The 16,062-nt window shown below is 42.7% G+C and overlaps 2 long non-coding RNA genes across 2 annotated transcripts; both read right to left on the bottom strand.

The window, feature by feature from the left end:
- Nucleotides 1-1,856: 1,856 nt before the first annotated feature.
- On the bottom strand, nucleotides 1,857-4,745 carry LOC112194898. Its single transcript, XR_002934190.2, has 3 exons — nucleotides 4,268-4,745; nucleotides 3,766-3,852; nucleotides 1,857-2,071 (listed from the first exon to the last, which is right to left on the bottom strand). It is a non-coding gene; the product is annotated as an uncharacterized LOC112194898 (long non-coding RNA).
- Nucleotides 4,746-8,375: 3,630 nt separating this feature from the next.
- Nucleotides 8,376-11,200, bottom strand: LOC112195014. Its single transcript, XR_002934305.2, has 3 exons — nucleotides 10,713-11,200; nucleotides 10,213-10,299; nucleotides 8,376-8,456 (listed from the first exon to the last, which is right to left on the bottom strand). It is a non-coding gene; the product is annotated as an uncharacterized LOC112195014 (long non-coding RNA).
- Nucleotides 11,201-16,062: the final 4,862 nt, after the last annotated feature.

Here is a 16,062-nt window from a genome sequence, read left to right as displayed (position 1 = left end):
TCCCCCTCCTGTGCCTTCTTTGCTCTTCGTTTCCTTTTAACCTGAGCTGGTTGTGTGGATCCTAGATCCTCTATCGGGGTCAATGTCTCCGTGGGCTCAATTTCTATTATGGTTGCACTGGAGGGCTTGGGGTAAGTAGAACTTGTACCATCATAATTATCTAGCTCAATGGGCACTGGGAAGTGGGGGTTGGACATATAATACTCCTTTTTGTTTTTGAAAGCCCACGATGGTATACATTCAGGATCATCCCAGGGTCCACAATTCAAGTTGAGTCCGCCCAATGCTTTTGTTACATTGCCATTTCTAAAAAAAGTTCCATGAGCATCTGGATCCCATAGGTGTGGTCCAATCAGTGGGATTCTTGGACTTTGAAGCCGCTTGGGTGATAGTGACATGTCCCTCAAGGACCACGACGGGCCAGAGTGGCAGACTGCAGGAGGCATGTCAACATCTAAGGTTGAGTTGTGCGCCACTGTAGTACAGTCACTATCAGATACGCCCACTCTTCTAGAATTCAAATCTTGATTTGGTCGCCTCCTATTCCTGTTCCGGCCAAAGAGCCGGTCGTCGAAGCATAAGGATACTCAGGTGGGTACTGAGATTGGGTGTAGACAGGTTTTTGGGGGGGCTCAGCAATCAAAGAGTTGTCATAGCGTACACCCAAAGAGTTAAGGATTGGATTCGATCACCTGATGCTTGCAAGAAGAAATCATGTGTCCAAGTCGTCCACATTTGAAACAGAAACTTCTTAGGTTCTCATATTAAAGGCGGATCCTGGATGAAGGGGATTTATCTCTGGGAAATTGAATGAAGATTGCAAGGGGTTTACTGGTGTCAAAGTCCACCCTCAATCTGAGGTACCCCCTGTTGCTAAGGATTGCTGGGTTCTCCACCTCAATGACCGACCCCAGGACACTTCCCAGCTTTCTGCCATTTTTGACATTGATTTGGTTCAGGGGGATCCCATGGGCCTGTATCCAGTAGGTTACCCTTTTAGTTTCTATTAGGGCTGGGCGTTTAAGCCCGAAAACCCGCAAACCCGGACCGGCCCGTGAAAGCCCGACCCGTACGGTCCGGGCCCTATTTTTATTTTCGTAGAAACGGGCCGGGCCGGGCCTTGATAGTCGAAGAACGGTCCGGGCCCGGGCCTTGAGTTTTATAAATGCAAAAGCCCGGAAAGCCCGTATACATAAAAAAGGATGCATGTGTCTGTATATGAGTGGTTATAACCCAAGGCTCAAAATTGTTATTCTAGGATCGGACACACTAGATTTTCGTCTTCAGCTCCAAATACCCAAAGTCCCAAACCTAATCTCCATTTGACCTAGTCTTCAGCCTTCACTTGTTCACTCCGCCTCCTTTCTTCCTCTTCTTTCCTCACGATTTCACATTTTCACTCGATCCGGGCCTTGAATCACGGATCTCCTTTCTTCCTCGATCTCGGATCTCCTTTCTTCCTCAGTTCCTCTTCTTTCCTCACTCAGCCACTCCGCCTTGAATCACGATTTCACTCGATCTCCTTAAACCACCAGAAGTCCAGAACTCGATCTCCTTTCTTCCTCTTCTTTCCTCACTCATTCAAGATTTCACTCGATCTCCTTAAACCACTGGAACTCGATCTCCTTTCTTCCTCTTCTTTCCTCACTCATTCACAATTTCACTCGGTCTTCACTTCCTCTGAGTCTCGTCCGCCGTAGTCTGCCCCGTATCAAGGATTCAAGGTCTCTCTCTCTCTCTGTCACGCCCCGAATTTTGAATAAAGGAATTCAAATCCGAAACGCGAGAACAAAACAATAACAAGAAAAACACATAGAGAAAATTTTTCATTTAAACAAAGCAACAAAAAAGCTAAACTCACAATGTCAATACCGACTCGTTCTTTAGAGTCGCATATTACATTACAATAGTTTACAAATTAAACTGAATATCAATTCAACATGCAACCTCTCTTACCAACTCACTACACAGCGGAAGACTACAAGAATAAGCGCCCTTCTACACCACGTGACGGAAAGTCCACCTCAGCTTCGATAACGATCACCTGATATTCTAACCTGCACAATAACCCCTACACCATAGAATAGTGCACCGGGAATGTAAACAACAAACCCGGTAAGCCTTTCAGCCCGTATGAGTAAACTCAAATAAAATGACTCACGTCACTCATGCTTATAATTTCTCAATTCGTGAGATAATTAAAGCAACAATATTTAATTCCACAAAATACATGCTTTCACCATCTTAGCTTAACAAAACAATATGCAACTATCACAACAAAACGTCAAGTTCAAATTAATCAATAACATGCTCAACAATTTCAACCCAACTAAAAACCCACATGCTCTGACTCTCAATTCATTTTATCTCACTTCCCACAATCTCCAACTATTCAAATAACTCCCAATATTTTAAACATTTCACGTCCCCACAATCTATCAGATCACCATTCCTTTGCCTCAACGGCACAACCAGGAAAACATACTCATTTCCAATCACTACAGATCACAACCCACAACTATACCCACAATAAGAATTAAGCAAAATCAGCAATCCCTGCATAGAAACTTAGTTCAGGAGATCACATGAAAACAAACAAAAGAAATCATATAAATCCCTGCATAGATTTTAGTTCAGGAATTTACATTAAAACAAACAATACAAAAAGCAGTAATCCCTGCATATAACTTAGTTCAGGAGATTACATAAAAACGAACAACTCAAAAGACAGTAATCCCTGCATATAACTTAGTTCAGGAGATTACATAAAAACGAACAACTCAAAAGACAGTAATCCCTGCATATAACTTAGTTCAGGAGATTACATAAAAACAAACAATTCAAAAGACAGTAATCCCTGCATATAACTTAGTTCAGGAGATTACATAAAAACAAACAATTCAAAAGACAGTAATCCCAGCATATAACTTAGTTCAGGAGATTACATAAAATTCAACAATTAGAAGGAAAAGGAAAATGTATGAAGAAGTCACACAACTCACACTAAAGTCAATGATCACCCATCAACTCCAAACTAAAGTCAATAGTCGATGTTCACCCATCGACTTTGACTAAAGTAGATGATCACCCATCAACTCCAAACTATAGTCGATAGTCGATGTTCACCCATCGACTTTGACTAAAATAGATGATCAACCATCAACTCCAAATACTCATTTAATATATACAATTACATCAATCACACACATGATGAATTGTATACCACTACACTCATACAATTACATCAATCACTCACATGATGAATTGTAAACCGCTATACTCATACAATTACATCAATCACACACATGATGAATTGTCGCCACTTTGGTCACCACTTTGGTACAACAATATGAACTATCGCCACTTTGGTCGCCACTTTGGTACAACAATATAAATCATCACACCATCAAACACAACTTCACCAATGTCACACCACATTTTCAATTCACTCTTTCAACAATATAACCATCAAACATATACATATCACAAAGCCACTCCATCCATATATATATTCCACGTAAATATATATATACGTAGTCATTCACGCAGGAATGACCACTAATACCAACTATAGTTTTATAAATTATACTTCTCGAAAATCATTTTATATCAAAACATTGTTTTCACTTACCCATGAACCGTTGTCGATCAAGTTCATATATTTTAAAACAAATAATTTGTTTCGAAAATGATTTAACAACTAAACAAGTAAATCCGAGTAATAAATAAATCCATTCGTAAATTAACCACGTGAGATTTACTCACCTCCAAATCCTGCTGCGTCTTCACACAAACCAAGACAAGCACAAAATCACCATCACAACCGTCCACCCAACCAAAATCGTCAGTCACCTAATCAAAATACGATCCTAACTTAGCAATTGATTCATAACACACTTAAACGACAATCCAACGGTCAGATTCTCACGGATTGCCCTTGGGATCATCCTATCAAAATTATACGAAGATCCAACGGTCGGATCTTCGCGGATAGCAAACCGAAGATAATACGTAAAACCGAAACCCTAGCATGCATCAACCTTCTCCAAAATAACCTTATAATATATCAAAACGACCGTATTGATGCGTAGATGCATAAACTGAAAACAGAACACAAAAATAAGGCCAGACGCGCCGCCACGCGCCACCACAAGCGGTGGTTCAGATTGTGGTCAACCACGGCGGTCAACGCCGGATCAACCACCTCCGATGCCAAAGTCATCAACTACAAACTTGTTCAAAATGAAGGAATGAGCCACTTTCATACCTGGAGCTAAGTGAGATTCGGTCTAGATCGTCCTAGATCAAGCTTGGAAGTTGGATCAATCTCGTGCGTCTGATCAGACCCCAGATCCAACCAGAACCGTCAAAAGCTTCAAACCTTGATCAATCACTCCTCATGCAAAATCGTCCTACATGGTAGGTATGAGGATGATCAGGGGAAAGAGACGATCCCAAAAATTGAATGGATCGGCCAAGGGGATACCGGAATAGGTGAAATCCGGCCGGATCCGTTTTAGGGTCTGTGGCTGCTCCGATCTCCAAGTTCCGGTCGCTGCTGCCGTGATCGAGCACCAAGGGGACGACGGCGAGGAGGAGGCGAAGCCGTCTGCAGTGGTCTCGTCGTCGGCGGACGTTGGACGGAGGAGATCGAACCGGGTCGGTACACCGGGTTCGGGTCGGGTCACGCGGGTAGGGAGGAGAGAGAACAGAGCGAATTTGGGGAGGAAAATGGGATTTTCGGAACTTTTGGGATTTATGAAAAAATCCGGAATTTTCTTATATTTATAGAAATTTCCCCAAATTTCAATCGCTCATAACTTTCTCATACGAACTCCGATTCTCGCGTTCCACATGTCCACGAACTCGTATCGACGCGCTCTACGACTTTCGTGAAGGAAGTTTTCGGAGAAACCAAACATATAAAAAGTCAACCATTGCCACCCCCCTAAAACCATATTCTTCGACTAATAATTCGTCCGAAACACTTCCGCTCCATTCACGAGTCACGAAATCGTACAAACGAACACTTACTAATTCCCGGAAACCATTAGAAATTAATAACGAATTTCCGGGGTCTTACATTCTACCCTCCTTAAAGAAATTTCGTCCCGAAATTTAAGCACACTACCCAAAAATCAGGTAAGGCTAACTCGTTCTCAAATCTAGTCCACGCCCTCCTGCAAGTAATGCACTCGTCATTAAGCCTCCACCAGATATTGAGCAAGTCAATATCCCTCGATCCAAGTTGCTTTGTAGTCCCGTCTGGAACTCAAGCCGATCATCAACAATAGTCGCATCAACATCCCTTCCAACTGTACCACGCTCAACACACTGGATCCATTATAGTCATCATCTTCATCATAATCACCTCATGTGTTCCGCATAACCAGAACACAAGGAGATAAGACAAACCTAATCGTCGAATCTCCACCCTTCACCACCACGCAATAGGTCCAATAGACCTCGGTCTTAACTTCACGCTGAAGTTAAAAACACATGCCATTAACATAACCTCCAACCAACAATCTGCAGATAACACGCTGCACTCTCACTTTGAGTAATTCTCCATAGTTTTCTAGAACAGTCTTAAATCCTTGAAGTAAGACATGTCTAGATCAACAACAGTTACAGGTACAATACCTAGCATCACCCCCTAATGGCAAATGCACTCTACCACTCCACTTGGTAGCAACTAAAAACCTCCGATGAATTTCATCCCTGTACACAACACCACAACAACTGTGCTAACAATAGCACTGGACACAGGCTACACAAGAATCCAGAATCCTGTTATCACAACAGTATCTGCATCATTACCTCAATAATGTATCTCCAGCATTACAAGAATTGAAAACAACAACATCATTTCAATCACTCAATCAACACATAAATTTGCCACAGTGAAACCATTCCAAAACACAAAGAATTTGTTTCACCAAATCACAACTCGATAAGTATCTACCCATCCTGGGACACAAAATCAAGCTAAGGTCTGGCCCCGCCTAACCCGCACAAGAATTATCACCTGTCCTTGTAATCACAATCAAAGTGATATAGATCCTCTACTACCTCAACAATGAAGGATGCATCACACAACATACCACACCGAAAATTAAATCATAAAGACAATAGTGCATACATCATAACTTAATAAGTGTTCTACCACCTTAGAACACAATTCACACTAAGGTCTAGCTTCAACCAACTCACACATAAATCAACACATAACATTATACACATAATCATTGTCACATAGACCACCACCCAGTACTGCCACACAAGCACTACAAGTATTGCCATAAAAACTGCTACAAAAGCACTACTAGCACTGCCACAAAGGCTGCCACACAAGCACTGCTACACAAGCTGCCTGTCACACATGCACTACTACAAAAGCATTTCACTACGCAAACAACATTACAGTGAATCTCCATAGCAACAATTCTGCATGGTACAACACTACACACCATTACCACAGGGCATTCCACAACGCAAATCTAAATCATAGAAAATCACCATTGTACAATAATAGAGATGCACCACTTCACAAAAGGAAGCCACATGCACAAGTCTAACTGTAGACATCAGGGAAAAACCCATCACCACACAATCATAAAGGAATGAGGTACTCTACAATCACATTTCGCCCTAGTAAGAAAATTTTAAAGTTGATAAAGTGCCTTATACTCCCGCATCTCGCTGACAAAATAACAAGGACCCTGGGCTACCCCAGAGGCTGCTGTCTCTGCTGATCTCTCTGTCTCATACCCTGAGGCCGGGTACACTCATTGGCCAAATGTCCTGCCTGCCCGCAATTATAACATGACCTAGTCTTCGGCCTCACACACTGCTTTGCCAAATGGCCCACCTCCATGCACTTATGACAGGTTAAGGGCGCAACCTGCCTAATAGGTATAGCCCTAATAGGTTCAGCGGCTACTCCAACAAAAGCCTGCTGAAAAGTCCTCTGCCTTTTCCAGGATCCACCTCGATGACCCATCGAACCACTGCTCTCCGCCAATGCCTTCCCCCTTCCCTGGGAATCTCTCGAAGCCGCCAACTCACCCTGGTGAAGCTGGGTATCCTGCTCAAGTTCCATGGCCTTAGCCACGATAAGTGCCACAGTAGCCAACTCCAGGGGTACTATATCATGCCTGAGAGAAGCATTCAGCCCCCGCTGAAACTTCTTCGCCAAGCTCAAAGCATCCATCGGTCTCACGAAGCGATACAACCGCGAGAACTTCGCCTCATAATCTCTAGCACTCATATCTCCCTGAACTAGAGCTAGGAACTCCACCTCTAGCTGCTCCAACACTGAAGCCGGGAGGTACTTCTCCCTGAAGCGTCTCACAAAACTCTCCCAAGTCATGGTGAACACATCTTCAGCCCTCTCTATGCCCTCCCACCATACTCGTGCCTCGTCCTGTAACAGAAAGGTAACTATCTCCCTCTTCTCAAAGTCAGTGCAGATGACCAACCGGAAGTAGCTCTCCATGTTCCTGATCCACTGATCAGCCAACATGTGGTCCGTACCTCCCTGAAATGGGACCGCTCCCAGTCTAGTAATCTCCTTAGCCAACCTAGCTAGGCGAACAACATCTCCAACCTCAATAACAGGCGGAATAGGCGGAACAGGCACAACATACGGTACCTCCTGCTCCTCCTCATAGAACTCCTCCACAGGAGGAACCCTGCCTCGACCCCTAGCTCTGCCCCTCGGAGGATCCATCACCTAAGGAGCATAGCACTCTTGATTAATACATGTATAAAACTTAAACACAAGCATAAGTCAAACACAAGGGCCGTATTAACCAAGGCACTAGTACATGGAGGATACACATCCGGAATCGAAATCTTCCAAGTCTAACAAGAGTTTCAATCTAGAGGTTCCCAATCCTCAAAAGACTAAAACTCAAGAAGCTACACAAAGCTCCACCCCTTCACCTAAAGGGAAAACCTAAAGTTTCAAAGACTTATGCCCTGACTCACACCTTACACTACGACATACCCAATGATTATATCAGTACTGAAGAGCATCAGATGGGGATCCGCTGCAGACGGGCCATCACTCGGGTAGTACTGACAATCACCAAATATGTACCTTACGCTCTGATACCAAACTGTCACGCCCCGAATTTTGAATAAAGGAATTCAAATCCGAAACGCGAGAACAAAACAATAACAAGAAAAACACATAGAGAAAATTTTTCATTTAAACAAAGCAACAAAAAAGCTAAACTCACAATGTCAATACCGACTCGTTCTTTAGAGTCGCATATTACATTACAATAGTTTACAAATTAAACTGAATATCAATTCAACATGCAACCTCTCTTACCAACTCACTACACAGCGGAAGACTACAAGTATAAGCGCCCTTCTACACCACGTGACGGAAAGTCCACCTCAGCTTCGATAACGATCACCTGATATTCTAACCTGCACAATAACCCCTACACCATAGAATAGTGCACCGGGAATGTAAACAACAAACCCGGTAAGCCTTTCAGCCCGTATGAGTAAACTCAAATAAAATGACTCACGTCACTCATGCTTATAATTTCTCAATTCGTGAGATAATTAAAGCAACAATATTTAATTCCACAAAATACATGCTTTCACCATCTTAGCTTAACAAAACAATATGCAACTATCACAACAAAACGTCAAGTTCAAATTAATCAATAACATGCTCAACAATTTCAACCCAACTAAAAACCCACATGCTCTGACTCTCAATTCATTTTATCTCACTTCCCACAATCTCCAACTATTCAAATAACTCCCAATATTTTAAACATTTCACGTCCCCACAATCTATCAGATCACCATTCCTTTGCCTCAACGGCACAACCAGGAAAACATACTCATTTCCAATCACTACAGATCACAACCCACAACTATACCCACAATAAGAATTAAGCAAAATCAGTAATCCCTGCATAGAAACTTAGTTCAGGAGATCACATGAAAACAAACAAAAGAAATCATATAAATCCCTGCATAGATTTTAGTTCAGGAATTTACATTAAAACAAACAATACAAAAAGCAGTAATCCCTGCATATAACTTAGTTCAGGAGATTACATAAAAACGAACAACTCAAAAGACAGTAATCCCTGCATATAACTTAGTTCAGGAGATTACATAAAAACGAACAACTCAAAAGACAGTAATCCCTGCATATAACTTAGTTCAGGAGATTACATAAAAACAAACAATTCAAAAGACAGTAATCCCTGCATATAACTTAGTTCAGGAGATTACATAAAAACAAACAATTCAAAAGACAGTAATCCCAGCATATAACTTAGTTCAGGAGATTACATAAAAACAAACAATTCAAAAGACAGTAATCCCAGCATATAACTTAGTTCAGGAGATTACATAAAATTCAACAATTAGAAGGAAAAGGAAAATGTATGAAGAAGTCACACAACTCACACTAAAGTCAATGATCACCCATCAACTCCAAACTAAAGTCAATAGTCGATGTTCACCCATCGACTTTGACTAAAGTAGATGATCACCCATCAACTCCAAACTATAGTCGATAGTCGATGTTCACCCATCGACTTTGACTAAAATAGATGATCAACCATCAACTCCAAATACTCATTTAATATATACAATTACATCAATCACACACATGATGAATTGTATACCACTACACTCATACAATTACATCAATCACTCACATGATGAATTGTAAACCGCTATACTCATACAATTACATCAATCACACACATGATGAATTGTCGCCACTTTGGTCACCACTTTGGTACAACAATATGAACTATCGCCACTTTGGTTGCCACTTTGGTACAACAATATAAATCATCACACCATCAAACACAACTTCACCAATGTCACACCACATTTTCAATTCACTCTTTCAACAATATAACCATCAAACATATACATATCACAAAGCCACTCCATCCATATATATATTCCACGTATATATATATATATACGTAGTCATTCACGCAGGAATGACCACTAATACCAACTATAGTTTTATAAATTATACTTCTCGAAAATCATTTTATATCAAAACATTGTTTTCACTTACCCATGAACCGTTGTCGATCAAGTTCATATATTTTAAAACAAATAATTTGTTTCGAAAATGATTTAACAACTAAACAAGTAAATCCGAGTAATAAATAAATCCGTTCGTAAATTAACCACGTGAGATTTACTCACCTCCAAATCCTGCTGCGTCTTCACACAAACCAAGACAAGCACAAAATCACCATCACAACCGTCCACCCAACCAAAACCGTCAGTCACCTAATCAAAATACGATCCTAACTTAGCAATTGATTCATAACACACTTAAACGACAATCCAACGGTTAGATTCTCACGGATTGCCCTTGGGATCATCCTATCAAAATTATACGAAGATCCAACGGTCGGATCTTCGCGGATAGCAAACCGAAGATAATACGTAAAACCGAAACCCTAGCATGCATCAACCTTCTCCAAAATAACCTTATAATATATCAAAACGACCGTATTGATGCGTAGATGCATAAACTGAAAACAGAACACAAAAATAAGGCCAGACGCGCCGCCACGCGCCGCCACGCGGTGGTTCAGATTGTGGTCAACCACGGCGGTCAACGCCGGATCAACCACCTCCGATGCCAAAGTCATCAACTACAAACTTGTTCAAAATGAAGGAATGAGCCACTTTCATACCTAGAGCTAAGTGAGATTCGGTCTAGATCGTCCTAGATCAAGCTTGGAAGTTGGATCAATCTCGTGCGTCTGATCAGACCCCAGATCCAACCAGAACCGTCAAAAGCTTCAAACCTTGATTAATCACTCCTCATGCAAAATCGTCCTACAAGGTAGGTATGAGGATGATCAGGGGGAAGAGACGATCCCAAAAATGGAATGGATCGGCCAAGGGGATACCGGAATCGGTGAAATCCGGCCGGATCCGTTTTAGGGTCTGTGGCTGCTCCGATCTCCAAGTTCCGGTCGCTGCTGCCGTGATCGAGCACCAAGGGGACGACGGCGAGGAGGAGGCGAAGCCGTCTGCAGTGGTCTCGTCGTCGGCGGACGTTGGACGGAGGAGATCGAACCGGGTCGGTACACCGGGTTCGGGTCGGGTCACGCGGGTAGGGAGGAGAGAGAACGGAGCGAATTTGGGGAGGAAAATGAGATTTTCGGAACTTTTGGGATTTATGAAAAAATCCGGAATTTTCTTATATTTATAGAAATTTCCCCAAATTTCAATCGCTCATAACTTTCTCATACGAACTCCGATTCTCGCGTTCCACATGTCCACGAACTCGTATCGACGCGCTCTACGACTTTCGTGAAGGAAGTTTTCGGAGAAACCAAACATATAAAAAGTCAACCATTGCCACCCCCCTAAAACCATATTCTTCGACTAATAATTCGTCCGAAACACTTCCGCTCCATTCACGAGTCACGAAATCGTACAAACGAACACTTACTAATTCCCGGAAACCATTAGAAATTAATAACGAATTTCCGGGGTCTTACACTCTCGGTGATTTTACTCTGGAGCTGCGTTGAAGGAAGTGTAGAAGAATAAGACCAGGGTCCAGAGCCAGTCGCGAAAAGCTCACCAAGCACCAAGTAGGCAGGTACTCCTTTTGCAATCCCATATGCTGTTGTTTATAGCCAAGTTGTCACCGATTTTGCTTATTTCCATTTACTTTTATGCATTGGAGTTCTTGATTACAGCTGGTTTTGGTAACTACAAGAGCAATATTTATTACTCAACTATTAATTCTGCTTTTGCTCATTGCTAATTACAGAAGCATTTAGATTTTGCTTTGTGTCTGTATACTTATTCAACTATTTTACTGAGTAGATGATGAGAGAGGTGTTTGCTCTTTCTAGCTTTACTTATGACCTCTGACATTCATGACAATTATGAAAGTCTTACTTATTATGCTGGTTTCATTGTCCATCCTGTCATTTTCACTAGATCTGTTAATAACTATATTTGGTAAAATAAAGAGTACTGATCAGGTGATTAAGCTGCATGGTCATATATAGATATACAGATGCCTAAGTTCATGTGTTTGTTTTTTCTGCACTACAGATATGCTTCATGTCTTGTCATCCATTCCGAGAACTCTCAACTTTATATACAGTTGCTCTTTGTTTATGTGATTCGATTTGAGAAGATTGAAGTTTCTGTGATGAATGTTTAATCAACTTTAGTTAACTCCATAAGAAAGTGTTTGGGTGTTTCCTCTTTACATGTTTAATTACTCTTCTATGCTATTGTTTTTCACTTTTTGATGTGAATCAATGTTAATTTAATGTGTTTTAATGAAATGGCAGATTATGCGAAGGAGAAATCCAGTGAACAATCAGCAAAAAAGGTTGCTTGTAAGGTCAAAAAATCGAAGCTGGCTGAGCAGTCAGGTGATATTATCAATATTCTTACAAACTGATTATTTTGTTCTCTGCGATATTATCATAAACTGATGTCAAGTTTGATTTGTCTTCACTTTATTTTAAACTTCTGCTCTAGTTCTGGGATGCTCCAGTTTTGATCTGTCTTCACTCTATTGAGTCACTGGTTGATAGTTTTTAACTTTTTGTATATTGGCTGGTGTAGGGATCGTGATTGCCAATTGATGGAAGGCTTTGCTGAATAGCTGCTGAATGCTTAGAAGACTGGAGAAAAGAAAAACTGCTGAATTGCTTCTTCCAATTTGGACTTTCTATCTATTTCAATTGCAACTTTATATTTGAATTGGGACTTTGTACTTGAATTGCAGCTTTGTATTTGAATTGGGACTTTGTAAGTCTGTATTTGAATTGGGACTGTGAGTGCTTTGTATTTGAATTGGGACTGTGTGTTGAATTGGGACTTTGTATTTAATTTCAATCAATATTCTTGCCTTCTTGTATTTGAATTTGGATAATGAACTCTACATATTTGGATATTTGAATGTGCAGGTTGAATTTTGGATATGGATGGTGTGTTGAACTTCAACTTGTTGAAATCATGAAATTAATGGAATGTGGATTATATATGTGGGCAGAGAGTAAAGAAAAAAGCTGGTATTTGGGCCCGAAAGCCCGGAAACCCGGCCCGAAAGTAAACGGGCCGGTCCCGGGCCGGTCCCTGTAAGTGCCAAAACGGGCTTTAGGCCCGAACCGTAAAAAACGGGCCGGTTCCGGGCCCAGTGAAATATTAGGTCGGCCCGGCCCGTGCCCAGCCCTAGTTTCTATCTCATCAATTGATGGGTAGCACGGCCAATGTCGTATGGTAAAGCAATAGCCTTTGACAATCCCAGGGCTATCCTCTAGGAGTTTTGATGCCAACTTTTCTGAGCCAACTGTGAGGTAGAATGTGTTCTTCTTAACCCTTACAATTCTTATATGTCCAAGGGACTTCCAGATTCCCATAAGAGTGGCTTTAACCCCGCCAACCCCTGGTTCCTCATTCGCAATTAGGATACCCAGAAGGTTAATGCCCCCTTGGATATTGTTAATGTTTGAAGTTCAGCGATAGCTAAACCTTTGCTAACACTAGTCCGATGGGTGGACCCGCTCTTTGATACTCTTTAGAGCTCCCGCTACCTGTCAAGTGAAATACAGAGGGCGTCAAAGGGAGACCACGCTGGGCGGTCTTCTCTTCTCCAATGCCTAAGTTAGTCAATGTATTTGTGTTGACAAAGTAACAGCAGGTAAGTATTAAATGCGTAATTAATGAAGAGAGAAGAGAGAACCTTTTATAGGTGAGGAAGGAGCTGATATTCTTCATGTTTTCGATGTGGGACTGATATGCTTCAGTCCCCAACTTCTGGAGCTTCTGATGCTGTCTTGACGCTGTGCGTGGCGGCGTGTTAGCGGTGATCTGGGGGCAAGCAGGGGCTCAGGCGGTAGCCTGCTTGGCTGTGTTCCCGTAGGTCACTCCTTTGGCTAGAGTCGGTGCCGCTGGTGGTAGCATGAGCGTGGCTCATTATAGCTAATTATGCTTGCAAATGCCTATGTAAGTACAAGTCCCCCAAGTCCCCAGTCAAAGAGGGCAATCTTGGTTGGGGAGTTGCCTAGCGGTTGGAAGCGTTGCTTCCGCTAGTCTTGCAAAAAATATTTAGCGTCAGTGCGTTGTCAACCATGGACTTACTAAACAAACGGTTTATACCCTTTCGGGTGGGCCCCTCCTAGGCCCTCTAGGGAGTCCCCCACTCCCCGGCTAAGATAGACCTTCGTTTGGCCGGTGTATTATTTGTTGAGGGGAGCTACGCTGAGCAGAGGGTGTTGGATAGCGAACCCACTCTTTGATACCCAAGTGGCGGGGGTCAACATGCCTGATTAGGGCCTTCGAAGACTGTGTTGACACGTCCCCCTACCTGTCCCGGAGGACCCTGTTTTGACTGTAAGGCCGCGTTGCGCTCGTTGTGAAAGTGAGGCGTTGCCTCGGGAATAGCCGTTGGTGGGAGTCCATCCGCTAACTATATGTGGTCGGCAATGTTGTGAGGACCTGGCTGGAGGCAGCCCGGGGAATGGTGTTGCGGTTAGCGGCTTTCTTCCAAGGTGCCGAGGGAGAAGTCTCGCTAGCGGTCTTGCGCTTAGCGGAGACTAGCTCACTTGGAACATGGAAAGAGAGAAGTTCTGCTAGTGGAGTTGCGCTTAGTGGAGACTATCTCGCTTGGAAGATGGAAAGAGAGAAGTTTTGCTAGCGGAGTTGCGCTTAGCGGAGACTATCTCAATTGCAAGATGGTAAGAGAGAAGTTCGAGTTGCTCTTAGCGGAGACTATCTCGCTTGCAAGATGGAAAGGGAGATTTTCCGCTAGCAAAGTTGCGCTTAGCGGAGACTATCTCACTTGGAAGATGGAAAGAGAGAAGTTTCGCTAGCGGAGTTGAGCTTAGCGGAGACTATCTCACTTGCAAGATAGAAAGAGAGAAGTTTCGCTAGCAGAGTTGCTCTTAGCGAAGACTATCTCGCTTGCAAGATGGAAAGGAAGATTTTCCGCTAGTGGAGTTACGCTTAGCTGAAACTATCTCACTTGCAAGATGGAAATAGAGAAGTTCTGCTAGCGGAGTTACGCTTAGCGGAGACTCCGTTGATTCGTGGTCCTCCTCGTTAGTGGTTACTTCGTGTAGACGCTTCATTTGACAATGCCCGACACGTGGCCGTCTCAGATTGGGTTAGCTGTGTGATAACGTCTTTTCAGCACGCCCGTCCCTTCGCCATTAATGCTAGTAATTACTGATCTTATAACCGAGGCGTCGCCTCGGTTAATCCGGAGAGTAAGTGTGTTTGTGGGGCACATGTACGGTTGTGATGCGATGTCGTTTTTCAGCGGATGGCCTAGATTAGTTTGATGTTGACATAAAAGAGAGGGAAACCTGGAGGTTTGACACTTCGTACTTTTTATCTAGTGTCGTCGTCTTCAAGCTTCGCCCTGGGTTCCGAGAAGGAGATTGCTACGATTCCGTGAAGTTGTCGATCTCTGAAGCAAGAAGATCTCCTGCAGTGAAGAGAAGTGCCCTCGATCGCACCCAAGTCTTCACCTTTGAGGTTGGTATTCTGAATCCCATCCCTGTTTTGTTGGATTTCTGTGTTTGATTTTGTCGGTTTCTGGGTTTTTTCCTATTTGGGGTACTCTGTTCCTCCCCGGTGTGCTCTTAGGGTGTAAAGCGAGTTTTGGGGATGGGTTTTGGTGTTTGGTAGAGAGTTGGGGTTTAGGGATTTGCTGGATGGTCGAATCTGGGTTGAGTATATGGGTGCTTTCTGTTCTTGTTTTGGTATTTTCTGGGCAATTGTTCTTTATGCTCCTAGATGTAAGTGATGAAGGGATATCTTAGATCCTGTACAAACTGACAGGTTTGAGTTTTAGGGTTTTGGGATGGCTAGCGTCGTAGAGATCTCGAGTGGTGAGGGTTTCGGGTCTAACAAGTCGCTGAACGTGGCGGATAGGGTGTTTATTGACTTGTTATGTCCATTTACCCTTGCAGGAACCTCCCGGTCCGAACTGCTAGACTTTGCACCGCTACAGACCATACCTTGGGAAGTTGCCATGGGTTGTGCTGGTCGTCCTGAGAG

Source organism: Rosa chinensis, chromosome 3 (assembly GCF_002994745.2).
Source record: "Rosa chinensis cultivar Old Blush chromosome 3, RchiOBHm-V2, whole genome shotgun sequence".
Lineage (NCBI taxonomy): Eukaryota > Viridiplantae > Streptophyta > Magnoliopsida > Rosales > Rosaceae > Rosa > Rosa chinensis.
This window is presented reverse-complemented; position numbering and strand designations above follow the sequence as displayed.